General features: G+C 50.3%; 1 non-coding gene across 1 annotated transcript; it reads left to right on the top strand.

The window, feature by feature from the left end:
- Positions 1–793: 793 nt before the first annotated feature.
- Positions 794–866, top strand: trnaf-gaa (transfer RNA phenylalanine (anticodon GAA)). Its single transcript has one exon. It is a non-coding gene; the product is annotated as a tRNA-Phe (tRNA).
- Positions 867–23,650: the final 22,784 nt, after the last annotated feature.

Genomic DNA, 23,650 nt, shown 5'->3' with positions numbered 1-23,650 from the left:
TGGAATCTCTGCTCGCTGACGCCGAAATCGCGTTTGGCGACCAGACGGAGAATCCAAGTTTCCAAATCGGGTGTGGCGGCGCTTTTGCGATGCTCCGCACCCTCGGAGAGTACGCTGCGCCAGGTATCGATGGCCTCAGGACGTTGCCTGAGGCCCGCGCCCCCCCCCCCCCCCCCCCCCCCCCGATGCTCCACCCCCGACCGGCCGAGTTCCCGACGACGTGGGACAAGTTTATTGAGAGTGAGTGCTATTCAGGTTAACTTACCCTAATGGCCAGATCGCGCCGGCCGCCCTGGATCAGGTGACTTGTGTGCGGTATTGTGCCTGGCGCGAAGCCCGATTTGGGCATCTCCCGCGATGCACTCAGCGGGACCAGATCGGGAAATCGCGCCCTGTATTTGGAAAAAAATTATGTTGAAAGCAGTTCATAGAAGGTTCACTCAACTCTTTCCTGGGGTGATCGTTCGTATTAAGAACGGTTGAACAGGTTGGGCCGAGACCCATTGGAGTTCAGAAGGATGAGGTGTTCAGATCGAAATGAATAAAATCCTGAGGGGGGTTTGATAGGGTGGATACCCAGAGGATGTTTCCGCTTGTGGAAGAGGCTGGAACCAGGGGACACTGTTCAAGAGTAAGGATCTTCCTTTTAAGAGGGGGGCGAGGAGAATATTTTTCTCTCAGTGGGTAACCAATGTATGGAATTCTCTTCCCCAGAGAGGAAAGGTTGGATCATTGAAGGTGAGTCAGACCGATTTTTTGTACATAAGGGAGCAAAAGGTTATGGGGGTTATTAGCTGAAATAGCTCAGTTGGGAGAGCGTTAGATTGAAGATGTAAAGGTCCCTGGTTCAATTCCGGGGTTTGGCATCAGGCCGAGTGCTGGCTTTCCTCGCTGGGTGGCACGGTAGCACAGTGGTTGGCACTGTTGCTTCACAGCTCCAGGGTCCCAGGTTCGATTCCCACTCGGGTCACCGTCCGTGCGGAGTCTGCACGTTCTCCCCGTGTCTGCGTGGGTTTCCTCCGGGTGCTCCGGTTTCCGACCAAAGTCCAAAGGCGTGCAGCTCAGGTGGATTGGCCACGCTAAATTGCCCTTAGTGTCCAAAAAGGTTCGGTGGGGTTACTGGGTTACGGGGATAGGGTGGAGGTGTGGGCTTGGGTAGGGTGCTCTTTCCAAGTGCCGGTGCACACTCGATGGGCCGAATGGTCTCCTTCTGCACTGTAAATTCGATGAAATCTATGGCAGCTGGTATAGTAGAGATGAGACCACAAACCGATTAATCATGATCTATTTGAATCAGGTTCGATGGGCTGAATGGCCTACTCCGGCTACTAATTCTTATGTTGCTAAATTAACAGAACCTCAATCAGGTGAGGATAGCATGGACAAAGTACGGGCCCTCTCTGTATAGCAGGTCCATACTCATCCTTATGATTCGCATGAGCCTGCTGCAATCCCTCTTCATTGAACCCATCAATATATCCTTCCATTCCTGTATCCTTAGTGCGCATATCCAACTTCCCCTAAAATGTATCCAACAAACACATCAACTAAGAGCCACAAAATGTACAAATAATCTGCGACTGAAGCCATCCCTGCTTCCACTGAGGCTGAAATTGTTGCTGTCAAACAGAATTTACGAGGATCAAAGTGTTACATCAGGGGAAGGGTTGGGACATTCTTTACAATCAGACCAAGTGCCCATAAAATGCCTGGAGCTGCGTAAGTAATCCGTTCCATTACAAGATCAGCATGCAGAGGCTGGAACTCGGCACCTGAGGAGGTTTTAAAAAGAGCATGAACAACTGCGAACCAAGAAACTCACTGTCGAACATATTCCACTCTCCTGCCTTGAAAAACAAAAATAAATCTGGTCAGCTGCACCTCAGCACTCTTCCCTTGGACTCGTCAAGGTCGTGGGCGCGAGACGCTCCAGCGGTTTGAGTACAAGATCAGGGCTGACGCTCTTGAGGGAGTGCTGCCCTGCTTCAAGTGTCAGCCTTGGATAAGATGTAAACCGAGGTCCTGCCTCCCATAGGCGGCACGGTAGCACAGTGGTTAGCACAGCTGCTTCACAGCTCCTGGGTTCCAGGTTTGATTCCCGGCTTGGGTCACTGTCTGTGCGGAGTCTGCACGTTCTCCCCGTGTCTGCGTGGGTTTCCTCCGGGTGCTCCGGTTTCCACCCACAGTCCAAAGATGTGCAGGTTAGGTGGATTGGCCACGCTAAATTGCCCTTAGGTTAGGTGTGGTAACTGGGTTACGGGGATAGGGTGAAGGTGTGGGCTAAGGTGGGGTGCTCTTTCCAAGAGCCGGTGCAGACTCGATGGGCCAAATGGCCTCCTTCTGCGCTGTACATTCTACGATTCTCTGATTCTATCTCAGCTGAATGTTCAACATCTCACGGCGCTTTTTCCGAGGAAGAGCAGGCCAAATGTCCCCAGTGCCCCAGTCAATATTTACCCTCAAATCAACATCACAAAAAGCAGATGATCAGATCATTATGATGTTGCTGTTTGTTGGAGCTTGCGGTGCTCCGGTTGGCTGCTGTACGTCGGACATCACGACAGTGACAACACTTCAAAACTACTTCATTGGCTGAAAGGTGCTTTGGGATGCTCTGAAGTCCTGACAGCTGCTATAGAAATGAAGGTTCTTCATGCTGATGGGGCATGACAAGAGAGATAGCTAAAATGAACATATATTGTCACCACATCACGTCGCAAATCAAAAATAGGCCCATCAAATAGGATCCATACCTGCCTGATGACGTTCTTTGTGATCTTGATTTCAATTATCATGATCTCAGATATTTTCCTAAAAGATGAAAAAAGGTTTAGACCACAAGACATAGGAACAGAATTAGGCCACTCGGCCCATCGAGCCTGTTCCGCCATTCAATTATGGCTGCTATTTTTCTCATCCCCGCTCTCCTGCTTTCTCCCCCTAATCGCTGATCCCTTATTAATCAAGAATCTATCTATCTCCGTCTTGAAGACACTCAGTGATTTGTCCTCCACAGCCTTCTGCCGCAAAGAGTTCCACAGATTCACCACCCTCTGACTGAAGAACTTCCTCCATATCTGAGTGGGCAGCACGGTAACATTGTGGTTAGCACAATTGCTTCACAGCTCCAGGGTCCCAGGTTCGATTCCTGGCTTGGGTCACTGTCTGTGCGGAGTCTGCACATTCTCCCCGTGTCTGCGTGGGTTTCCTCCGGGCGCTCCAGTTTCCTCCCACAGTCCAAAGATGTGCAGGTTAGGTGGATTGGCCATGCTAAATTGCCCTTCGTGTCCAAAATTGCCCTTAGTGTTGGGTGGGGTTACTGGGTTATGGGGATAGGGTGGAGGTGTGGGCTTGGGTAGGGTGCTCTTTCCAAGAGCCGGTGCAGACTCGATGGGCTGAATGGCCACCTTCTGCACTGTAAATTCTATGATCTCTGTTTTAAAGGATCGTCCCTTCAGTCTGAGATTGTGTCCTCTTCTTCTAGTTTTTCCCACAAGTGGAAACATCCTCGCCACGTCCACTCTATCCAGGCCTCGCAGTATCCTGTAAGTTTCAATAAGATCCCCCCTCATCCTTCTAAACTCCAACGAGTACAGACCCAGAGTCCTCAACCGTTCCTCCTAGGACAAGCTCTTCGATCCAAGTAGCAATCGAAACAGCAATTCGGGATGGGTCATGAAGATTTATTCAGGAACAATTTATTTCCTCCCTTCTGTCAGTATTGAGAAATTTTGTTTGTGGCTATTAATACGGAAATAAGACTTGATTAATGGCGTTGATGGCAATGCAGAGCCTGGTGTGGAACTGAGTTGCAGAGTGAGCGGAGACATAAGGTCCAATTCACTTGGTTAGCTGATACAGGCCAGGGCAACAGTGGATAACTGGCTCCAGCACCTACACGATAGGAAGAGCTAAACGATATTGCTTCCCACTCATGTCTCACTTGGTAACGTGTGGAAATGTTAACAGGAACCAGTTTGGCTGCAAGATCTTTTCTGCAGTTCTCTATCTGAAGGCAGGTTCGCCCATGGTGCCACGACCTCCACCCTGGGTAGGGCAAGGAAGAGGGGCGCGGATTCACCCCGGCCGGAACGGAGATCAAACCTGTTGCTGTTGGCACCAATCCGAACTGCACCGCCTGTCCAGCCCGACTGTCCCCACCATTGCAGTTTGCGTTGTTATGGCAACCTGCACCGCTTTACACACAGGTTGTAGTCTGGGGCTATGGTAGAGGCGTCAATTATCTTTCCATCACCTGGTCGTCCAGGGATCTTTACCATCTGCCATTGGCCTGTGTTGGGCAGGATTTACAGGTTTGGCAGCGTTATGAGCTGCCTTCGGGCAGCACGGTAGCATAGTGGTTAGCACAATTGCTTCACAGCTCCAGGGTCCCAGGTTTGATTCCCTGCTTGGGTCACTGTCTGTGCGGAGTCTCCCCGTGTGTGCGTGGGTTTCCTCCGGGTGCTCCGGTTTCCTCCCGCAGTCCAAAGATGTGCAAGTTAGGTGGATTGACCATGCTAAATTGCCCTTAGTGTTCAAAATTGCCCCTAGTGTTGGGTGGGGTTACTGGGTTATGGGGATAGGGTGGCAGTGTGGGCTTGGGTAGGGTGCTCTTTCCAAGGGCCGGTGCAGACTCGATGGGCTGAATGGCCTCCTTCTGCACTGTAAATTCTATGAGCACAGTGCCGTAAAGACATGGGATGGGACTCGAGCCCCAGTGCTTCTGGTTGAAAGGTAGGGTGTTCTTTCCAAGGGCCTGTGCAGACTCGATGGGCCGAATGGCCTCCGCCTGCACTGTAAATTCTATGATTCTACGACACTGCCCACTGCATCACCAGATTTGACATGATCAAATATCCTCACCCCTCCCTCCCCGGAGACAGTTATATAGATGCCTCAGTGAGACCACACATGGGGTGTTGTCTCTAATTTTGGTCTCCTTACCCAAGGAAGGATATACTTGTCATAGGGGGAATGCGAATGGTCACCAGGCTGATCTCTGAGATGGCAGGATTGTCCGATTAGGAGAGTTTGAGGAGACAGGGTCTGTTTTCTCTAGGATTTAGAAGAATAAGAGTCGAACTGATTGAAAATTCTCACAGGGCTGGGCAGGGTAGATGTAGGAAGGCTGTTTCCTCTGGCTGGGGTGGGGGGGGGGGGGGTGGGGGGGTGTGGTGGTGGTGGTGGGGGGGGGGGGGCTAGAATCCGAGGACACAGTCTCAGAATAGGCGGCAGGCCATTTCGGACGGAGTTGAGGGGGAATTCCGTCACTCAGAGCGTGGGGAATCTTTAGAATTCTCTACCCCAGGGGGCTGTGGAAGCTCAATCATTGAATATTTTCAAGACTGACAGATTTCTAGTTATTAAAGATATCAAGGGATATGTGGATAGTGCGTGAAAATGGCGCCAAGGTAGAAGACCAGCCATGATCTATCTGACTGGGAAAGCAGGCCCGAAGGGCTGAATGGCCTACATTTCCTCAGTTCCTCTGTTGGGTCACTACATCAATCTGTAGAATCAACATATTCATTGGTCCTCTGAAGACGACGCTGCATAAAAGATATTAGAATTTCAAAAGAGGTGTCAGACTTGTTATTTAAAAGTTATACATGAAAACAAGGTCTTCTGGAAAGAAGGTTCCTGGCAAGATCTTCATCAAGCGTATATCAGAATTTGTCCTGTCTTCCTGCAGTGAGGCTGGTCTGTGGGAGTGTCGGCTTTCAATGTTGGATATATTCCAGTCCCCTCCCCCCCCACAGCCACAAGCAAAATCATATCAAAGTTATGTAGCTTTGAAAAACCATCAGAGAGTGATTAACAGTCCGCACATTTTGTACAGAATAGTCATGCCCTTGTGATCCCCACAATACACCCACACGTCTACTGATCGTTTTCTACTCAGATCAAGGCTACTGGATCTGCTGCTGGTCTGATTATTCACCAATCTGGCCACAATATAAGAAGATCATGGCCGGGATTCTCCGATCCCGCTCCGGGTCGGAGGATCCCCAGGGGGGAGCGAGAGTCATGCCACGCCGCCCTGACGCCGGCTCGCCGATTCTCCGGCACCGATTTTCGGGCGCCCGCGGGATCGCCACCGCGCCGGTCGGGGGTCGGTGAAAGCCCCCCCCCCCCCCCAGCGATTCTCCGGGCCTCGACGGGCAGAGTGCCCCGCCGAGCTCGGCCGAGTCCCGCCGGCGTGGGTTACGTATGGTCCCACCCGGCGGGACCAGGAGGTTCTGTCTGCGGGAGCCATCCTGCTGGGGGGACCGGGGGATCCGACCCCGGGGGGTGGGGGGGGGGGGCGCGGGGGGGGGGCTCCACGGTGGCCTGGCCCATGATCGGGGCCTACCGATCGTCAGGCGGGCTGGTTCCGTGGGGGCCTATGTTCCTCCGCGCCGGGTCCCTGTAGGCTATATTGCCTGGGAGCCGGCGCGGAGACAGGAACCCACGTGCATGCGCGAACTCGCGCCGGCCACCTGAGCTGTGGAGGCCACCCCGGCGCTGTACTAGCCCCTTTGGAAGGGCTGGATAGCCGCCAGGTGAGGCCTGTTGACGCCGGAGTGGCTCGCGCCACTTTTCACGCCGGCGTCAGAACTTGGCCGCAGGATTGGAGGATCCCGGCCCAAGACAGCAAAACTAATTCACCTCGGGGTAAAACGGGACGGGGTAATCTTCCTCAGGTTTATAGTCAGCTTCAGTGGAAATTCTTCCGTGAGGGCAGCACGGTAGCATTGTGGATAGCACAATTGCTTCACAGCTCCAGGGTCCCAGGTTCGATTCCCGGCTTGGGGCACTGTCTGTGCAGAGTCTGCACATCCTCCCCGTGTGTGCGTGGGTTTCCTCCGGGTGCTCCGGTTTCCTCCCACAGTCCAAAGATGTGCAGGTTAGGTGGATTGGCCGTGATAAATTGCCCTTAGTGTCCAAAATTGTCCTTAGTGTTGGGTGGGGTTGCTGGGTTGTGAGGATAGGGTGGAGGTGTTGACCTTGGGTGGGGTGCTCTTTCCAAGAGCCGGTGCAGACTCGATGGGCTGAATGGCCTCCTTCTGCACTGTAAATTCTATGATTCTATGGTGGAGGATCATTACTGTCAAAGCAGGCTCCAGGGAACATCGGGAGGAACATCGTAACGGGAGCCAGCCCTCCGATAGAGCCTGTTCCCTCGTTCAATTGATCGTGGCTCATCTTTTGGAAGAAAGTATCTATCGACATTGTGCATTCCCCAAGTTATTGCTCCGTGTCTGCCCTGGAGAAAGAACCACAGGGTGGCCTATCTTTTGTGAGCTGGGCAATGTGAGGCCCGGGGGCCACATGCGGCTTATCTGGGTTCCGAGTGCGGCCAACAGGACATTTTGTTGATCGTTGCCCACACTCAGGGTTGCCATATTCCGCTGATTCCCCATGTAGTTTTTTGCCTCCTGGTGTGACTGAAGTGTTGCCCACATGAAGTGAGGGCGAATGAAGTAAGATGCGTGCTGATTGCTGGCAAATTAACTGTGAGAGCCGTGCGCTCCCTCCGCGTCCAAAGTGCAAAGGTTTCTTTTGTTTTTACCATTTGCAGTTGATGACATTTCTGTGAATATATAAATGATTCAGCATTTTCAGTAACTTGAAATATTCAGCGTGCATGAAATGATCAGGGGTTATGGGGAGAAGGCAGGAGAATGGGGATGAGAAAAATATCAGCCATGATTGAATGGCGGAGCAGACTCGATGGGCCGAGTGGCCTAATTCTGCTCCTATGTCTTATGGTCTTATATTCATGGCATCATGAACAAGCCCTTATTCCAGTCTTGCAGCCTGTGGTGAACGTATCACAGCCCACTGAGATGAAGGAGGGGCCACTCACACGGCCCAATCACTAACCTCGGTTGCCCGTCACTGTCTTTGAGTTTGCAAAAACATCTTTACATTTGCAGTTCAAGGTTTTGCCTCAAATACTTTTGAAGACAATAAACATACCTTAGATCCAACAACTTGCTGACTGTGGAGATCTAGTGATCATTATTGAGCATGATTTGTATTTTTAATGCCAACAGCCGTTGTTGGATATATCAAAATCTCTTATCAGGAAATTTTGTGATGATATCCAGTCACTTTACTGGGCTATTTGGTCCGACGTGAACTTACTCTGGTGAAGAAGGGTCATACTCAACTCGAAACGTCAACTCTGGGCGTGATTCTACTGCCTCGTTGCGCTCTTGCTCGAGCGAAACGGGGCCGGTGAATAGCGGGAGAGGCCAAAAACAAGAACCGCGCCAGCTTTGGTGTCAATGGCAAAACCTGTTGTCTTGTCAGCATTTTTTGTTTTTATTGGACGATGTTGTTCTCTAAGTCGTTTAAGTCATAAATCAATATAGTTGAGCCCCAATACTAGGCGCTGTACAATGCCACAAGTCACACCCTGCCAATTGGAGTGCCTGCCTATTGTTGCGACTTTCTATCCAAGTCAATCTCCCCATCAGGTTAATAATTTCCCCTCAATTCCTTCAACTTCCCCTTTAGCGGAAGCTTCTTATGAGGAAATGTATCAAATGTTTTCTGCAACTCCAAATTGTGGTGATATGCATGTGCACATCAATGTATATAGTCATCTATTAATGCAGTGTTTTTCAAACAATTTTCTGGGGACCCATTTTTACCAACCGGCCAACGTTCGGGACCCAACCCAGCCGACCTTCGCGACCCGCGCCGGCCGACCTTCGCGACCCACGCCGGCCGACCTGCGCGACCCACCATTTTCTCTTACCTTGTTTGTTGCTGACAAAAATGGAGGAAATGGTTTTGGGTCCCTTTGGCCCCAATGGTCCCTTTGGCCCCCCGAACATGAAAAAAAAAGGCTGCGACCATATAAAAACAAATGCATCGGTGCGCATGCGCTGTGCGGCCGACTTTTTTTTATTTGTTCCTGGCCATTTTGAAGGCCGCTCGCAGCCGGCATTATTAAAAGCCGGCTGCTGCGGCTATTGCCTGTGGATTTGCGCGATCGGGAGCGCCGCGACAGACGGCTCCGCGACCCTCCCAACACCCCCCTGCGACCCACCTGCGGGTCGCGCCCCCGAGTTTGACAATGCCTATATTAATGTATATAGTTATCTAAACGACCTCCGACCAGCAGGTGGCGATAGAGATCCACCATGTGGCTCCAGAGATCGGGCAGTTGGTAGTAAGTCGTAGTGGAGAACAGTCACATTAGAAGTAGCTCCAGGAGAATGCCCTTATTCGTTACCGCTTGTATTATAATTCGTTAGTTATCTTTCCACATGTTCATTTTGTTAATAAACTATCTTACTAGTCAAATAACTAGATGTTCTGTGTGCATCTTTACTACAGCCACAAGACATAACATAACAAAATAAATAGCATCCATCGATATTTCCCTGTTCAAAATTTTAGCCACCTTTAAAAAAGATTCAATCAGATTAATTTCCCCTTATCAAATCCACACCGGCATTTATGTTTTATTTTTTCATGATATGTGGGCATTATTGGCAAGGCCAGCACTTACTGCCCAACTCTAATTACCTTTGAACTGAATGGCCCACTAGGTCCTTCCAGAGGGCAGTTAAGAGTCAACCACACTGCTGTGGGTCTGGAGTCACATAGAGACCAGCTCAGGTAAGGACGGAAGATTTCCTTCCCTAAAGGACATTAGCGAACCAGATGGATTTCACAGTTGTTGGGGTTTGTACTCATGTCCCCGGAGAATTTGCCGGGGTCTATGTGCCACCATCGCCCTGATCAGCTTTACACTGTTCAGTCACTCCAATTCTCGTCTCTCAGCAGGTCTGCCAGCATTAATTTGGAGAGAAGCAGAGTTAATGTTTCGTGTCCTTTGACTCTTCACCAGAACTGTAGGGAGGGAGAATGTGTTAGAACCTATAGAGAATGCAACAAAATGTAGCAACTTAAAGAACAAAAGACTGGTGTGAGTGGGGGAGGGGTTTGCATTGAGGCAATGCATGTAAGGAATATTTTAAAAAGGGAGTTGCAGATGGAGGAGAAAGATCACAATCTAAAGTTGCCGAACTCAACGTTGAGGCCTGAGGACTGCAACGTGCCCGACCGCAAGATGAGGTGCTGTCTCTCCATCTCGCGTCGGGCTTCATTGGGGCATGGCAGCAGCCAAGGACGGACATGTGGGCATGAGAGCGAGATGCTGAGTTCAAATGGCGAGCGACAGGAAGGTTGGAATCATGCTTACGGACTGAGTGAAGGTGATCAACAAAGCGATGACCCTCGTATGGGGCAGACCGCATTGGGAGCAGCGACCGCATTGAACCAAATTGAAGGATGTTCAATTGAAAGTCTGCTTAACATAAATTGAGTATTTGGGGCCTTGAATGGTGAAGAGGAAAGAGGTAAAGGGGAAGGTGTTGCCCCTTCTGCGATTGCAAGGGGAGGTGCCGTGGGAAGGGGGTGGGGAGTTGGGGGTGATGGAGAAGTCAAGCAGAGTGTCACGGACGGAGCGGTCTCGGAGGAATACTGACGGTGGGTGGGGGGTCAGGTGAAGATGTGTTTCGTGGAAGCGTCATGCTGGAGTTGGTGGAAATGCCGGAGGATGATTCTTTCAATGTGGAGGCTGGTGGAGTGAGAAGTGAGGACAAGGGAGGCCCTACCCTGCTTCTGGGAGGGAGGAGAAGGGATGAGGGTAGACGTGAAAGAAATGGGTCAACCCCATTTTCTGGTCTGGACCTGGGAAAATGTATCAAAGTTCACCTGAATATTTGATGAGTTTTTACACCTTTTTATTTACGTGGAAATATTTCAGTCTAACAGAGGTAGGAGACATCGGGAGACATATTTTAAAAAAAACATATTTTTATTCTCCTTTTTCATATTTTTGTCATATTTACAACAACAAATAATTAACAATAACAATAATCCCCCAGCCAACAATCCTCTCATCCCACCCACCTTCAAACAGCTCCCAACATTTTGAATACAAAACACAAATGAAAAAGAGTCATCATTAATTTATACATTCCAACCCCCCAACCCCCCACTAATGTTCGATGTCATCCAGTTCATGAAAATGCAGGATGACCAAGCCCATGAGTTGGAGAACTCTTCCATCCTCCCCCTCAACTCGATCTTCACTTTCTCGAGTGTTAAGAGCTCCAGCAGGTCCCGCCCCCCCCCCCCCCCCCCCCCCCCCCCCCCCGCCACGCTGAATCACAGGGCGGAGAAGTCGACCTCCACCCCAACAGAATCCGCCTTCGGGCAATCAGCGAGGCGAATTGGGAGACATTTTTTGATAGGTTGAAGTTTTATATTATTCGTGCTTAGCATTTATAAATATGTTTAAAATGCAAATAAAATGAAAGGAAGATATATATTTTTTAGACTTTGGTTTCTCGTGGGGATGTTAATTCCGTTAAAGGAACTACAATGGATAAAATGCGATGATCACTCGCTAATGAGTGTGATTGTCCACCTAAGATATTCAGTGTTATCGCCCACGGGTTCTGTGGCAATGCATGTAAGGAATATTTTTTAAAGGGAGTTCCAGATGGAGGAGAAAGATCACAATCTAAAGTTGCCGAACTCAACATTGAGACCTGAGGACTGGCTGATGAGCCCAATCCTGGAGCCTCATCTTCAATCACCCACTTAGCAGGAGATTCCAAAAGGTGGGATCGGTCCTTGGATGCTAAGTCACGGGTATTCCTTTCTCAGACTCCTTTTCCGGGCCCCCTCTTGCCGTCGGATGTTCTTGAAGAATTGTGACGCTTCAATCAGAAGATTCCTCCAAGTAGGTCTCTTCTGAGCAAAGGTCGCCCAGGCATTGACGTCTATGTTCCATTTCTTGAGGTAAGCCTTCAAGGTGTCTTTGAAGAGCTTCCTTTGCCCTCCTCTTGTTCGGGATCCTTCCTTGAGCTGGGTAAAGAACATTTGCTTTGGCGGTCAGGTTCTGACATCCTGAGCATGTGGGCAGCCCAGCGGAATTAGTTCCGGATTGATCATGGCGTCGATACTGATGCTATCAACTCCTTCAAGATCAGTAATGTTAGCACACCTGTGCTCCCAGGTGATTCAGAGCTGAAGTACATTCGGATTTTGCAATGTATTTTAAGCTGAGTTGTTTACAAGTCTCCCTGATGTAATGTTCATCAGTGGAAGCCTCAGTGATTACTTCAAATGCTTTAACAAAGTTTAATGCCTTAGTTGAGATATGCAAGCTTCCTATAAGCGAATGTGAACTATCTGTCTGACAGGAATTGCAGTGAACCAATCACCCCCTAAGAGTGTACTGCTATAGCACATCCCAAAATTATATCAGAGGACACGTGTGTCAGTACACTGTGCTTCAGCAGCTGCTGCTTTCGGACATCGAGCTTGTCAATTAACAATTGTCAAAACCCTCCCCTTCCCACCCTTTTTCCTCCCTCACTCCTTTCCCTTCCCCTCTCTTCCCACCCTCCCTTCACCTCCACATCACTATTCCTTTTACAAATAGACCGGGGGCTAGATTCTCCATCAGCGGGATCCTCCGCTTTGCTGGTAGCGCACTCAAGCCCGACTGCGTAGGGGTGCCCACAATGGGGAACCATTGTCGGAGAATCCCGCTGCCGGCTATGGGGGGGGGCAGTGTCGCACCAGAAACAGGAGCAGCGGGATGGAGAATCCCACCCGGGGTCTTTGTGTTTAAGTGAGAAAATATATTTGATTGCAAGGAATTTAAAAAAGTTGATGCAGTTGTATTTCATTGTTCAGCTTATGAAGTTAAACGTTAAGTTAAATGTAAACCGGTTTCAAAGTTTTGTATTTATAAAATAATTTTTGTTTATATAAGTTTTACATTAAACTTTACAAGCTTCTATAAATATCTCACTGAAACATCAGAACACAACATATAATTGAGATAATTATAAATGAATAAGATAATTCAAGTCAACAAGGCAGAAACATATTTAACACAGTGACACACTAGTTAGCACTGTTGCCTCACAGCACCAGGGACCCGTGTTCAATTCAGACCCTGGGTGACTGTCTGGTATTTCTACATTCTCCCCATGTCTGCATGGGTTTCCGAGAACCATGAAATGGAAACATAGAATTCCTACAGCACAGAAGGGGGCCATTCAGCCCATCAAGTCTGCACTGACTCTCTGAAAGAACACCCTACCTGGGTCCACTCTCCCACCCTATCCCCGAAACCTAACCAGTACATCTTTGGACTCCAAGGGGCAATTTAGCACGGCCAATGCACCCAACGTATGCATCTTTGGACTGTGGGAGGAAACCACAGAGCTGGTTTAGGGGCTGGTTTAGCACAGGGCTAAATCGCTGGCTTTGAAAGCAGACCAAGGCAGGCCAGCAGAACAGTTCAATTCCCGTACCAGCCTCCCCGGACAGGCGCCGGAATGTGGTGACTAGGGGCTTTTCACAGTAACTTCATTTGAAGCCTATTTGTGACAATAAGTTATTTTCATTTCATTTCATTTTTTTCAAACGGAGCACCCGAAGGAAACCCACGCGGACACGGGGAGGACTAACAAAGTCGGCACAGGCAGCCCCCCAAGGCCGGAATTGAACCTGGGTCCCTGGCACTGTGCCACCGCCGTTTCCTCCGGGTGCTCCGGTTTCCTCCCACAGTCCATAGATGTTCAGGTTAGGTGGAAAGAGATCCTGAGGGATAGAATTGAACAGAACTCATCCAAAGATTCACAAAATACGGATCATTCCTTTCAGAAACAAACATTGATCGAAACCCGACGAGAGAGCAAGTTTTAACAAGTTAGTGTTTTTTGGGGGGAAGAATTTTACCTTCTTTACATTCAGAACTTCGGGATGTCAGAAGATGGAAAATGGGAAGTTTTCACGCAGCACCAGGCACCCCTGGATCACAATCCGACAACGTTTAAAAATCCCTCTAATCTGTACCAGGAATATTCCCCAGCCCAACCCCCAAAACAAGGTTCAATGGCCTGTCACGTGGGGCAGGATCGAAGGGCCTCGTCGCCCCCGACTCGGTGACGCGACTGTTACATTCTAGTGCTTGGCCAGGAGGAATGATGCACAGAAGAACATTTAGTTCTTGACTATTTAAATATTTTATTGTAAAACAAATGCGTGGTAAAGATAACTATGAGAAATATATATATTACAAACTATTGATACTGATAAATTATCCGAGAGATACTGCAGGTATGACTATCCACTAACACGACTAACTCCCAGCTCCTCAAGGTACAGAGTCACGTAGTAGATTTACACTGCCACCTGCAGGTCGGAGGTGGTTTACATCATTATATACATTATAGTTTATGCATATGATCACAGCGACGAGGCCGTTAAATCCCGTGAGATTTACAATGCTCGGAACACCTCGCTAGATCTAACGACATCTCACAAGACATTGCGACCTGGATCTCTCTCTTGCTATGCGAGATCCAGATTAACATATTTAAATGAGCAATTAGGGTCATTTAAATAAGCCGGCGCCCGATTCAGCTGAGGGCTGGGAATGAACGCCCACGCCTGCGAGACCTCGCCATGGCGCCGTTTAGCACTGGTCCACACAAACATGGACCAGGCCCAGGCCACCGGAGGCCCCCAGCTGGTCAGGCTCTGGGCAGGGTGTTACCCTGGCACTCCCGCTGACATCTGAGGGTTTAAACACTCATGGACTATCACAGGACACCCTGAGTGGCACTGCCAGGGTGCCAGGTTGGCTGTGCCAGGTAGCCCGTGCCAGGGATCGGGCCCGGGGGGGAGCCCTGCCCTTAAGATGTGGGGTGAGGAAGGACTCAAGGGCCCCTTAGCAGGAAATGCAGTGCAAGAAATGAGGTAAGTGCGGCTTCAGCGGGCGTTCCCAACTGAGACTAGAAAAAACAGAGCCCCATTTGACAGCAGCATCATTCTCGGCACTGCAGGCAACAAGAAAGACCCCGCTGTACGTGCCCGAAATGAGTCTCTGTTTTTTGGCCGTTAAATCGTGCCTGTTAACCCCGTTTCTCGCTCCACAGATGCTGCCAAACATGCTGAGTATTTTCAGCATTCATTGCCTCTGAAGAGCATCCTCTATGAGTCTCATACAAGTTTAACAAACACACTTGGCTTGGCCACTAAGGCCTAGAATTGGACTTGAACCTGGAGTTTCTGGCCTGGAGGCCACAAGACCGCATTTTAAAACAGTTGATGTCCTTCGACAGCTCCTCCCGAATCCATGGCCTCTACCACCTAGAAGGACAAAGGCAGCAGATACCTGGGAACACCGTCAACTTCACGTTCCTCTCCAAGTCACTCACCATCCTGACTTGGAAATATATCAATGTTCCTTCAGTACGATGATAAAATCATGGAACTCCCTCCCTAACAGCACAGTGGGTGTACCTACGCCACATGGACTGTGGCTGTTCAAGAAGGCAACTCAGGGGCAATTATTGATGGGCTAGCCAGCGACGCCCACATCCCATGAATGAATAAATTGCAAAAAATAATGGGCAAACAAGCAGCAGATGAAATTTAATGCAGTGAAATGATACATATTGGTAGGAAGATTGAGGAGAGGCAATATAATATAACGGGTATGGTTCTAAAGGGGGTGCAGAAGTAGAGACCCCTGGGTATATGTGCACAAATCATTAAAAACAACAGGACCATTTGTGAAGGTTGTTAAAAAAACATTCCAGGAAAATGTAACTGGTCTGATTAGTAAGTTTGCGGACGACACAAAGGTTGGTGGAATTGCGGATAGCGATGAGGACTGTCGGAGGATACAGCAGGATTTAGATTGTTTGCAGACTTGGGCGGAGAGATGGCAGATGGAGTTTAATCCGGACAAATGTGAGGTAATGCATTTTGGAAGGTCTAATGCAGATAGGGAATATACAGTGAATGGTAGAACCCTCAAGAGTATTGAAAGTCAAAGAGATCTAGGAGTACAGGTCCACAGGTCATTGAAAGGGGCAACACAGCTGGAGAAGGTAGTCAAGAAGGCATACGGCATGCTTGCCTTCATTGGCCGGGGCATTGAGTATAAGAATTGGCAAGTCATGTTGCAGCTGTATAGAACCTTAGTTAGGCCACACTTGGAGTATAGTGTTCAATTCTGGTCGCCACACTACCAGAAGGATGTGGAGGCTTTAGAGAGGGTGCAGAAGAGATTTACCAGAATGTTGCCTGGTATGGAGGGCATTAGCTATGAGGAGCGGTTGAATAAACTCGGTTTGTTCTCACTGGAACGAAGAAGGTTGAGGGGAGACCTGATAGAGGTATACAAAATTATGAGGGGCATAGACAGAGTGGATAGTCAGAGGCTTTTCCCCAGGGTAGAGGGGTCAATTACTAGAGGGCATAGGTTTAAGGTGAGAGGGGCAATGTTTAGAGTAGATGTACGAGGCAAGTTTTTTACGCAGAGGGTAGTGGGTGCCTGGAACTCGCTACCGGAGGAGGTGGTGGAAGCAGGGACGATAGGGACATTTAAGGGGCATCTTGACAAATACATGAATAGGATGGGAATAGAGGGATACGGACCCAGGAAGTGTAGAAGATTGTAGTTTAGTCGGGCAGCATGGTCGGCACGGGCTTGGAGGGCCGAATTTCTTTGTGCTTTGTTCTTTGTTATTTGGGATCCTTCACATTGTTAATAGATTGTAAATGCAAGGAGGTTATGCTAAATCTTTGTAAAACACTCGGCTTTGGCCAGAGTATTGTGTTAAATTCTGGGCACCAAACTTTAGGAAGGAGGAGAATCTGAAAGAGAATTCATCGATTGACACCAGGGACGAAGGGTTTCAGTTATTCAGAACGTTAGGAAATGCTGGATTCTTCTCTTTTGAGCAGAGAAGGTACATAGATACATAGAACATAAGGTGCAGAAAGAGGCCATTTGGCCCATTGAGTCTGCACCGACCCACTTAAGCCCTCACTTCCACCCTATCCCTGTAACCCAACAACCCCTCCTAAACCTTTTGGTCACTGAGGACAATTTATCATGGCCAATCCACCTAACCTGTTCGTCTTTGGACTGTGGGAGGAAACCGGAGCACCTGGAGGAAACCCACGCAGACACGGGGAGAACATGCAGACTCCGCACAGACAGCGACCTAGGCGGGGAATCGAACCTGGGACCCTGGCGCTGTGAAGCCAGTGCTATCCACTTGTGCTACCGTGCTGCCCATTATGAGGTCATGAGGGATTATGATAGAGGTATTCAAAATTATTGAAGGAAAACTAAGGATGGTGGGATGGGGACCCCACTACCTTCCTGCCTTTTCCCCCCAATTAAGTCCGGGATGGAAAAGCTCAGGGACTGGTTTCCCATTCTTCCACCAATTGAGGCTCTTATCACCTGATTGGGGCCCTTAATGCCACAGTGATCCAGATCTCGAATAACCTCAAGTATTAGCGCAAAATTCCAAAGATATGTTGTGGGAAGTGGTCATGGGAAGTGTAGGAACGGCGGGTGTTGTTCACTTGCTGCTGACTGCGAAAAGCAGGGCAATGTCACCAACGCGAAGCAAGCGAATAAATCCTTGGGTTTTAGAACAGCTGACGCCAATATTAGCAGACCTCTCCCCGGCATTGGGATGGAACTCTTCAGTACCTGACTCCCACCTGTCGGCCCTGTAAACAGCCGCAGAGTGGATAACAGCCTGCGGTGAGCTCGGGGTGGTTCCTAAGTGTGCACTCGGGGTCAGATCCAGCTGACAGATGGATATGGATTGAAAGTCGAACGGGGTTTTAAGGCCCAAATGGGATTCTCAGTGGAAAGAGGGGGAAGGGCTGGGAGGCACGCAGGCCACAACACCTGGCCTTAAATCAGTGACCTCATCTGACCAATTTGGCTTCAAAATGTGAAGAATTCAGAGGTCACGCCATGCTGAAGAAAGTGGCTTTGAAAGTGCAACGGCTAGGGCCAGGACAGGTTAGCTGCAGAAGTGGAAAAACTGACTTTATCTTTTAGTCGTCCGTATGGTTTTTACTACATCTCCAGCCTAGTCCAACAGACTCCCTCGAGGGCCATTTTGACTTTGAGCGATAGCTTAAACCTAGTGACGGCAAACCTACAACTTATTTTAAATCTCCCACGATATGGATTTCCATTGGTTTCAAAATGAACCCCACATGTTTTGAACCACTTGCTACATAAACAGCACAATGCAGAAAGGCAGGAGACTGTCTGCTAATTAGCGCTACCCTCAGCATCAGCAAGTATTTATTCCCGATTAGTCATAGATCACTTTCCTCCCCTTGATGTGTCCCGATTTGGAGAAAACTGCATCCATTGAGATCCCTGGGTTGATCCTGTTTGGCCCATGGGATTTCACGGTGTTTTGGGGTAGAGGCTTTAAAGATGGTGACAGGTTTCTGTGCAGCTTAAAGATGTCCAACTCGGCATCGGGGTGCCGAGAATCTAGCCCCTGCTGTCCTTGCTCTTCTGGATGGTAACGGTCACGGTTTGAACAGTGCTGTTGAAGGGGCAGGAGTGAGTTGCTGTAGTTCTTGAAGATGGGACACACGGCTGCCACTGAGGTGGAGGGAGTGAATGTTGAATGTTTGTGGAAAGAGGAGCAATCAAGCGGGCTGCTTTGTCCTGGATGGTGTGGAGCTTCTTGAGCGTTGTCGGAGCTGCACTCATCCAGGTAAGTGGAGAGTATTCCATCACACTCCTGACTTGCGCCTTGTTGATGGCGGACAGGCTGGGGAGTCAGGAGGTGAGTTACTCAACACTCTCTGACCTGCTCTGGTAGCCACAGTGTTTATAAGGCTATTCCAGTTGAGTTTCTGGTCAATGGTAACCCCCAGGGTGTTGATAGTGGGGGATTCAGTGATGGCAATGCCATTGACTGTTGAGGGGGGCGATGGTTAGATTCTCTATTGTTGGTGGTGGTCGTTGCCTGGCAGTTTTGTGTCCAAAATGTTACTTGCCACCTTTCAGCCCAAGCCTGGATATTGTCTCGATCTTGCTGGATATGGTCATGGAATGTTCCAGTATTTGAGGAACTGAGAACAGAGCTGAACATTGTTTTTTTGACATTTGTTCATGTGGGATGTGGGCGTCACTGGCTAGCCAGCATTCATTGCCCATCCCTAATTACCATTAGGCCATTTCAAGAGTCAACTGCATTCCTCTGGGTCTGGAGTCACATGTAGGCCAGGCCCAGGCAAGAAGAGTAGATTTCCTTCCCTAATGGACATTAGTGAACCAGATGGGTTTCAGGTTCAAATTTCACCATCTGCCACAGCGGGATTTGAACTCAGATCTCCAGAGCATTACCCTGGGTCGTTGGATTACCAGTCCATTGACCATACCACAATGCTGCAATCTCCCTGTGACATCTCTCGGATCTTGCCTACACTGGACAATTCTCCCACCAAGGCCAAAGCCTGGCCATTTCCTGGAGGCAGCCTTCCTGGAGGTGGAGATGGTTAGCAGTTTCAAATTCCTAGGGGTGCACATCTCCAAAAATCTGTCCTGGTCCATCCACGTCGACGCTACCAACAAGAAAGCACAACAGCGCCTATACTTCCTCAGGAAACTAAGGAAATTCGGCATGTCCACATTGACTCTTACCAACATTTGCAGATGCACCATAGAAAGCATCCTATCAGGCTGCATCACAGCCTGGTATGGCAACTGCTCAGCCCAGGACCACAAGAAACTTCAGAGAGTCGTGAACACCGCCCAGTCCATCACACGAACCTGCCTCCCATCCATTGACTCCATCGACACCTCCCGCTGCCTGGGGAAAGCGGGCAGCATAATCAAAGATCCCTCCCACCCGGCTTACTCACTCTTCCAACTTCCTCCATTGGGCAGGAGATACAGAAGTCTGAGAACACGCACGAACAGACTCAAAAACAGCTTCTTCCCCACTGTCACCAGACTCCTAAGTGACCCTCTTTTGGACTGACTTCATTAACACTACACCCTGTATGCTTCACCCGATGCCGGTGCTTATGTAGTTACATTGTATATGTTGTGTTGCCCTATTATGTATTTTCGTTTATTCCCTTCTCTTCTCATGTACTTAATGATCTGTTTAGCTGCTCGCAGAAAAATACTTTTCACTGTACCTCGGTACACGTGACAATAAACAAATCCAATCCAGTAGCAGGCTCACAGTTACAGCCGCAGCTCCAACCTTTGGATGAGCACGCACCCCCAGCCCCCTCCCCTCCGCTCTCCACCCCCCAACCAGCCCCCCCCCCCACGCCTGCCCCCCCCCCCCCCCCGCGCCCCCCCCCCCCCCCCCCTTCACTGGTAGCCTGGCAGCTGAGGCATCACTTACTTTTCCAACTTTTATAGTACTTCAGAGGACGCTTCTACTTTGAAGTGCATTTACAGCGCTCACCTCTTCTGCTGGTGCTGTTAGCCAGCCACTCCTGTGGGCCCTTCTCCTGGGCCTGCCAGATCCCTAGTTCACCCACCATCCTTAATTGCTCAGGGCCCCAGGTGGTGGCTTCTTACTTGATGTGGCCTCAAGATTCATGTAGAATACTCACCGTTCCATCTTCTCCTGCGTCCATTCACCTTGCCAGTTGCTCATTTATATACTGTGAAGTGAGATTTAGTGTACGCATCTCCTCATTTTTGCTTCATATTGTGTTTTTCTTTGCTCTCACACTTCTCTATTAAACCCAGTCTACACGCGGATTTACGAGAACAGCACCAGGGATAAAATGCCTGAGACAAGAGAACAGGGGTTTTTGAGAAGGTTAAGGGGAAACTTCAGAGTCTCAAAAGGATTTAATGGAATAACAAAGGAGGAACTGTTCCTGCTGCTAGGGCGGCTGCTATCCATAGGACACCAAGTTCAAAATGAGTAGTGAGGGAACCAGTTGTTACGGCCGGGATTCCCCCCCCCCCCCCCCCCCAATGTTGGCAAAGGCCGATGTTGGGCGGGAAAACCAGCATTGAAGCCGCTGATGCAATGGTGACTGTCTCCGCCATCTTCGAAAAGGAACTCCAAGTCACGGGTCCCACGACGTAGCGCTGGCGGGAGGGGAGGGGCGTCTAATTCGCTCACCCCGCCACCAACTCAGTCACTCGATCCTGAGTGCCGGGGTAAAGGCCGCCCGAGCACACAGCGGAAAAACCAGTTCACCCGGGTGCCCCATCCGGCACCCCTCTGGCACCCAGGGTCGTGCCTGGGTAGTGCTGGGGATCCAGGGAAATACCCGAGTATGACCCTCGCCCCTCTGAGCGCTGCACTCATCAGAGCTCCCCTGGGCCATCTGCTCGGCAGTTGTACCCCTTTGGGGGCCACCCTGCCTCACGCCGTTCTGTCACCATGCCATGGTGGATGGGTTAATTGATGGTGGCGGGGGCATGATTTGGGTGTACGGGCCTGATAATGATATGTATATTTGTTCGAACGCTGCTCCAATGTCGGGAATTGCGGCTGTCACTAACGGGGTGAGGCTTTTACGCCGACGTGAAACGTGGCTTTGCTCTTCTCGCGATATTTACCTCTCCCAGCACCGAACCTGCCCAGTTCGGGTTAGGGTTAGGGTTAGGGTTAGGGTTAGGGAGCGGAAATCCTGTCCGATGATCTGGAAGGAACAATGGTGGAAGCAGATTCAACATAACGACAAGTTATATTTACACATTTATCGTTGACATATCTAACTGCCCAGGGTCCTTCACAGAATTGTTACCAAACAAAAATATGACACCGCACTGCATAAGGAGATGTTGAGGCCAAAAGTTTGGACTAAGTGGTAGGCTCCGCAAACAAATTAGATAAATATTTAAAAGGGAGAGACTTACACGGCTGTTTGGAAAAAGAAGTACGGAGTGGGGCAAATTCAACAGCTTGCAAAGAACCTGCACATGTTGTGGTAAACCACTGTTGTACCTCTATTAGGTGATGTATGGTAGGACCTGTACGACAGGTACATTGGTAGGCCCTGCCTGCTGGCTCCGCCCAGTAGGCGGAGTAGAAATATGTGTGTCCTCCCTGCTGCAGCCATTTTGCCAGCTGCTGTAGGAGGCCACACATCTTAGAGCAATAAAGCTTCAGTTGTACCCAACTCAAGTCTTTGTGCAATTGATCGTGCATCAATTTATTGCTCTAAGATTTTCAAAAGATGCACCTCCGTATCAAACCGGATCGCCTGCAGCTGGATCCGCCAAAAAGGACTTTCAACACTGGCTAGTTTGCTTCGAAGCGTACATCAACTCGCCGTCCACCCCTGTCTCGGAGGCTCAGAAGATACAAATCCTGTACTCAAGGTTGAGCTCCAGCATCTTTCCGCTAATCCAGGACGCGCCGAACTACGCCGAAGCCATGACGCTTCTCAAGGAGAATTACGCTCAGAAGACAAACATGCTGTTCGCCCGGCACGCACTCGCCACTCGCTCTCAACTCCCTGGTGAGTCCATAGAAGACTTCTGGCGGGCCCTAATCCCACTCGTCCGGGACTGTGACTGTCAGGCCATTACGGCCACTAAACATTCAAACCTTTTACGGGATGCATTCGTTACGGGGATTGGGTCGGACCTCATACACCAACAACTGTTAGAGGGGGCCATGCTCGGCCTAGCGGAGACAAAGAAACTAGCGCTCCCCATGACGGTTGCCACGCGCAAGTTCAGGCCTACACCCCCAGCCGCGCGGCCCATCCCTCCTACACATCGTGGACCCCACAGACGGCCGCCCCAGCGGGGGCCTTACCCAGCCAATACGCCTGCACCACGCGCCAGACAGCAACCCCCGGGGGTCCCCGATGCTAATTCTGCGGCCAGCAGAAACACCCCCGCTAACGCTGCCCAGCCCGCGCTGCCCATTGTAAGGCTTGCGGCAAGAAGGGGCACTTCGCCGCGGTGTGCCAGGCCCCGTACAGTCGCCGCTATCGCCCCCACCCCCCTCATTTACGGACAATGAGTGCCGTCACCTTCGTCTCCCCGGACCACCCGCGGCCAGTGGGCGCCGCCATCTTTCCCCCCAAGCAACACATGCGGCCCATGGGCGCCACCATCTTGTCCAACCCCCGCCACAATGCGGCCCATGGGCGCCGCCATTTTGTACTCCTCTAGATCTTCAGCCGCCATTTTGTACTCCTCGAGATCTTCAGGCACCGCAATCTTGTCTCCCCCACGGCACATGGGCACCACCAGCATTCCAGGACCAGGGACCCCCGGGCTCCCCGTCATCCTACACCAGCGACGACCGACTGTGACTCGCCTCAGCGACCATCTGCACAACCTGGCCACCGCATCGACCAGCGTGAAAGTCGACGGACACGTGACCTCTTGCCTGCTGGACACCGGGAGCACCGAAAGCTTCATCCACCCAGATATGGTAAGGCGCTGCTCCCTCGCGGTACACCCCGCCAATCAAAGAATCTCCCTGGCCTCCGGATCCCATTCCGCAGCGATCCGGAGGTACTGTACGGTCACACTCACGGTCCAGGGCGTAGAATTCAGCAGCTTCTGCTTCTACGTCCTCCCTAACCTCTGCGCCGCCCTACTGCTCGGCCTGGACTTCCAGTGCAACCTCCAGAGCCTAACCCTGAAATTTGGCGGGCCACTGCCACCCATCACTGTGTGCGGCCTCGCGACCCTAAAAGTCGATCCGCCTTCCCTCTTCGCAAATCTAACCTCGGATTCCAAACCCGTCGCCACCAGGAGCAGACGGTACAGCACCCAGGACAGGACCTTCATCAGGTCCGAGGTCCAGAGGCTGCTTTGAGA

Source organism: Scyliorhinus torazame, chromosome 13 (genome assembly GCF_047496885.1).
Source record: "Scyliorhinus torazame isolate Kashiwa2021f chromosome 13, sScyTor2.1, whole genome shotgun sequence".
NCBI lineage: Eukaryota > Metazoa > Chordata > Chondrichthyes > Carcharhiniformes > Scyliorhinidae > Scyliorhinus > Scyliorhinus torazame.
Note: the sequence above shows the minus strand (reverse complement) of the source record. Positions and strands in the feature narration are given on the sequence as shown.